Here is a 6,257-nt window from a genome sequence, read left to right as displayed (position 1 = left end):
TAACAAAATGAAGGTCATTGGTGACATGACCAGAGCAGTTTCAGTAGAGAGGCAGGCAAGTGAAAGATCAATTAGGTTAAATCAGAGACCACCTCTGCAGCTGTAGTTGGGCCAATTCCCTCAAAGGATTGACATAGGGAAGTTATAGAATGAATGTGGGGTAATAACCATAATATCCATTCTCACCAGGAAAGAGGCAGAAGACTGTGGTCATAAGAGGGAATTCATCTAGGTGGAAAGAGCCAGTGATTAAAGCCAGAGACTTCCACTGAATAAGCTCAAGGACTTAAGTTCACGGCAGAAACACATGTCGAAGCAGGATGGTAAAGTCACATAAGGAAAATTCAGAAACTCTAGTTAAAGCACCAGAAAAATTCAGAATCCGTGCAAAAAACAGTGACTTTCTGCCTTCCAAACTTTATTTTTGGAATTGAACAAACCAATTAACAGTGCATTGTGAGTGTGTTTATTGCAGGAAATTAGTATAAGCTAATAAAATATGTTTATCTGCAGTAAACTTCAGAATACATTTTTGAGTAGTGACTCCACTTGAGGGATACTAACTCAAAAAGTAATCCTAAAAAGGAAAATGTTTAGGCATAAAGCTGAATACTGAATTATTTATTAGAATAGAAAAGTTGGAAACATATTGTTTAGGAATTTAGGAATATGTAGTTACATTATAGATCATCCATTCCAAATAATGTTAATAAAAAGCATTAAAAGTTATGGTTCCATATACAAAGAAAATAAGATAATTTAATATTCAGCTTTTAAAATGAAAGATGCAGCATTTATATGCAAAGCATAATTATAACTAAGTGGAAGTGTGCCAGCATTTAAGTAGCATGTGAGACCCTAGGTAATCTTTCTATTTTTCTATGCTTTATTTGTTGATTGTGTAAAATGTTTTAACAGCATAAATAAATAAACAAACAAATAAACAAACAAATTCTTTAAAAGGAAAACAATTTCAGGCGATAGGACACATATTATTCCCTTTTGGAGAAATTCTATGAGAGATGTAAGAGGCGGTTAGCTAAAATATAACTAGTCAAATTCTTAATTGGAGTTCCAATTTTTTTGGTTACTTGTGATTAGCATAATATTTATACTTGTGTCAAAGCTGCCTCCTTCACAATCTTTCTTATCCTATTACTAAAGCTTTTAACTCACATGTCATATCACAATGCTTCAACTGACAAAACTGCATATATGTAGATGTCACAGCCAACTGGTGCAAGTTTCTGGGATCCTAATTATATAGATGAAAGCTTGTGTTGCATGCAAATGGATTGAAAACATTCACGGAGAGGGGAATGGAAAAATATGCTGTATTAAAAATATCTTTAGCACAGTCCTTAGGAGAAAAGAAATGGGGGATTGAGTTTGAGATGAAATTATGCCGTTCAGATATATTACAAGTTTTCAGTCTCAGATTTGAAAGGATCTGTCCACAAATTTCCCCATCCAGAACCAACACCCCTTTCAAACCACTCCATTATTTCAAAACCTAAAGTATAGCATAGTGTTATGCTTTCTTTATATTGTTGGACAAAATGTGCTGACAAAAGATAAGGGAGCTTTCAGACATTAAGTTAAGCTGAGAAGAACATCATTGTCAACCGGTACAGTAATTACAAGGCCCAACAACAAAGAAATATTCAGGATTCCATGTAAATGAGGAGAATCCAACAGTTCTTTTTGCTTCTTCTTAAGGTTAAGCAAGAAGCATCAACCAGCATTACCCTCTTGGCTTTGATCATAAAAACAAAACATTCCAGATATCTTATGCAGACAAGGAGTGGTGTCTAAACTCCAGTTCTTCTTACATTCCTCAAATTATTGTAAAAGATGAATAAACAGTGGGTATGTTGTTCTGGTAACCCAAGAAATTACTAATCAGGTGTATAGGCGTTTTCTCCAAAATGTAGCATTCTTCCTTCCCTCAGGTCAGGCACTGTTTTTTTTCCTATTCACAATAGTTCAAATTCCTCTTTACTCATTTACAGATTAATGATGAAGCTAATATATTCAACTGTTAACAGCACCTTGGGTCAAACACAGGCAGTCGGATAGGGTAAGGGATAATAGCATAGTTTGAAAAGCATAGACCTAAGGGTCAAAGTTCCTGGATTTACCAGTTACTAGCAGGGTGACCTTAAGCAAGCCACCTGACCTCTTTGAGACTCATAAAGATAACAATATACTTCCCTCCAAGGAGTATTGTGTGACTAAATGAATTAAGATATGTGAAGCACTTAGAGTGGCGCCTGGTACCCTGCGTGTTAATAGAGTGTCAGCTGTACTTACTCTTCGGCGACCTTTGCGTCAGCTCCAGGAAATTCTTTGGAGATGATTGTACCCACCCTTCAAGATAATATGGCAGGACTGATAATTAATCTCTCTAGTTCATTTAAGTGAACATCTGGTCAAGTTTTCATTCCAAACAATATCAGTTAAAATGACTCAGCCAGACCATGACTAAATAAGGCAAACATTCGCTAATTCTAGGATTCTGTATTGCTGACCTGATTTATTTTTCCTCTCTCCTTAGAGCCAGACAATGTTAAGGCAGGTTGGTAATTCATTTTGTTTTACAGACAAGGGAGTGTTTAAGCTAAATACATGAATTTCAACTGCAAATATCTGGGTAAAGTATTTTTTTAAGAGCAGATACTTAGAACACCATTCATATTCTCCAGGAATCTATCCACCAAATCTTGGTTATTTTGTGTAGCAGTTTCTCTCCCAAAGAGAGAAAAGATGGAGCCAACATAAATGACATAGAAATGGCAGTCTTCACCAAAGCTGCGTGCTGCTCTGCAAAATGTAACACCTTCTTGTCCACAGAGCCTTCATGATGTCCCAGGGATCCTAAAATCAACACAACCCTCTTTGCTCCATAACAATAATAGAGATGAAGATATCTTTGAGGTTGTTTCTTATTCAGTCACCACCTTTTAGACAGGAGATAATCTAAGAGTGAAGCAGAAAACTAACTTATTTAAGGTCATGTGCCAAGTTTAGGACAAAACTGGGACTAGAATTGAATAGCTCCTAAGACTAACTCTTTTCAGGCTATTCTCATGCTTTCCCAAACTCCACTGCCTATAATTAACTTTGGGGAGATATCAGCATAGATTTCCTCCTTCTATTGTCCATTTCCAAATTGGAAACAAAGTTCTTTTCCATACTAACCATCTGGATAACATATGTAGCATATTTGGCACTTTAAAAAATAAACAAGTTGTGAGTGTGCCAAAAAAATTTCAGTAAGTGATCAACAATACATTGTACCTGGGATAATTCTAACTCTCTGTGATTGAAGACTCAGGATGGGCCAGGTCCTAATGCTTTATAGGGAATACATCATTTACTGCTCACAAGAACCTTATGATGTAGTTAATATTATTCTACTCTTTGACAGAAGAGACAATTGAGACTTAGTAAAGTTCAGTATCAGAGTCTAGTCACACACTTTGGTGATCTGATCCCCCAAACCTGTGTGTAAGCCTTTTTCTAATTTGGGGCTCTCACTGCCATCAACAGATCTATCACTGTCTAATTGTTTTATTTTTTTGCTTCAAAGTTCACATGAATAGGTCCAAGTTTTATTGACCTGATGTTGATGTTGTTTCCTCTTCCCCCACTGCCCAGTATTTTATGTATTTAACAGACTCTTATACAATAGTTAGGTATCAGGCATTGTTCTAAGCAATCTGTATATATTACATACGCATTTATTTAATCTTTACCACAACTCAGTGAGTTAGGTAAAAATAATATGCTCATTTTACAGATAAGGAAACTCAGGCATTGGTGTAACTTGCCCAAGTTCACACAGCTAATAAATGACAGACTCTACCACAAAAGTTGCATCATTTAATGTTATAACCTTTTTCACTTCTCTCCTTTTTTTTTTAAAGAGCATATTTTCAAAGGAAAACTTAAAGAAGTGTTTTGATAGGAGGAGGATTGGGTTGTCCCAGATTTTCCTCATATTTATTACAGAAGGAAAGTCAGCAAGTAAATTTAAAGATCTAATTGGCTTTATTAAGCGATTCAAGAATCAGGTAGCATCTCATGTAGCAATTAGATGGGCTCTAGGTGAGTTGTACAAAATAGGTTTTTATAGGCAGAAAGAGGATGGGGCTAAGAAGTTAAAAGAGTGGATTATTTCAGGCAAGGATATCTTCCCTTAGGAGAAGCCAGGAAGTCTTACCAGGCACATTACCCCAGGAGTGTTGATTAGGACACTCCAGACTGATTGGTTTCAAATTCTACTTATGGAAGAGGCTGAAATTGTAATTAGTTAGTTATTAAGTTTTGGCTTGGTGATGTGGCTTAGCAAAAGTGACTCCATTTTTACCTGTTCTTTCTATTTTTAACATCTTCCATACCATGATAACCTTTGGGGTATGCCAAAGTCTGAAAATCACTGCTTTAGAATGTGCTTAAATAATTTTTTTCTTCCTCAGTTATTTCACATAATTTTTTCTTGTCCTTAACTCAAAGGAATTGTGTTGCCATAAGCAATGACTTGTGAACGATTACTCAAACATTAAAAGTGATAATGAGAAGGACTATGTAATAACATGGCAAAGTGGCTATAATATAATAGTGGAAAAAGGGAACACAAGTTGCATGCACTATGTGATTATAACTATGTAAAAATCTATATGCCTGTGTATCTTTGAGTGACTATGTTACAACAGTGGAATTATGGATTTTTTTTTATTTTTCAAATTTCATCTGAAGCTATTCTAGCATCTAAATTAAAAACAACTCTAACAAAATACCAAAATAAAAAAATATATTCCTGAGAAAAGAAATATATTCATTAACCTAAAAGAAATACTTAGTTGTAGGTGAACTATCAGGATACTGATTCTTCCCCAGATTATGTTTTTGGGATCAATATCCATCTCATAATGATCTACTAGCATTTAGTTGATTATTTAAGAGCATTACTCTCGAAAGTTAAGAGCTTGATGAGGTAAATGATGCACATCTTCTTTAAATACAATTTAGCCATTAAAAGTACTATTTATACTGAATATGTTATGACAAAAGAAAGAAAAATATAATGTTGCATATGTAGCATGATCACTGTTATATTTATGTATTTTTAAAAGGCAATACATAGAAATAATGCAGAAAAGAAATCCACAAGAATATTAAGATTGGTTGTGTTGGGGAGAAGGAAGTTAGATCATTTTTTCCCCCTTCTTTTATTTTTCTATATTTTCCAAATGTCGTATAATAAACATTAATTATGTTATAATTAACAGCTGTAAATTTCAGTTTTTAAGAAGAATTAGGAACCTAAAGTAAAAGGAAGAGAAGTAAGCGATTTATTTGAGGATTCTAAGGGTAGCGGTATGAGAGAGGAAGAAACTTTGCCCTCAGGATTCTTTCGTCTGGTCTAATAATTAAATCTACATGAGACAGATTGACAAGAGAAAACAACCAAATTTAATTACGTCCATACAAATGGGAGTCCCACACACAAGAGAGAGTCAGGGACTCCTCATGCATGCCCTGCCCAATAGCTAGGTAAAAAGAGATTATCTATGATAATCTCTTATTATGGGCAAAGTCCCTACTTTAAATCCTTCTAGCTAGTTAAGGGGATACAGAAGTTTCTATTGAGCCTACAGATCAGTTTCCTGAGGTCAAAATAATTCACATACCACAGAGGCGCATGTTGGTGTGACTCATTCTGAACCCCCACAACAGAAATTGTTCAGAGTTCATTTCACATCTCTCCCTCTGTGAGGGATAGGAGACTGGAGGAAACAGATCATTCCATCTAAATGTAGTCCTCAGATTTGTCAAAGCCACAAAAGTAGCCAATGTTTTGGTCTTGGGATCTTGGACAAGAGTTAAGTTTCAAAGGCGTATTCATCTTGTGAAATTTTAAAACTGTAGCAGCCTCTCTTCCCAAGGAAGTCATTTGTTTTTATTTTGAAATACAGTTCAACTTTGAAGATGTTCAAAAAATTAGAAAAATAAAATGTTATTTCAATTGCATTTTCCACTTGATACCAATAGCAACAATTCTATTTAGGAACTACCTATATCATCTCAGAAACTCCCCCAACCTGGCTGGTTGTCAGAACAACCTGGGGAAACTTTTAAAAATAACAGCTGTCTGGGTTGGCAGGAGATTATGACTCAGTAGATGTGGGTTGGGGTCCTCTCTGGTTTGTGTAAGCAAAGGTCTGTAACTAGGCCAAAAAAAAAAAAAAAAA

Source organism: Pteropus medius, unplaced genomic scaffold (genome assembly GCF_902729225.1).
Source record: "Pteropus medius unplaced genomic scaffold, Ma_sr-lr_union100, whole genome shotgun sequence".
Classification (NCBI taxonomy): Eukaryota; Metazoa; Chordata; class Mammalia; order Chiroptera; family Pteropodidae; genus Pteropus; species Pteropus medius.
The sequence above is the reverse complement of the archived record's forward strand: the minus strand, read 5'-3'. Positions refer to the sequence as shown.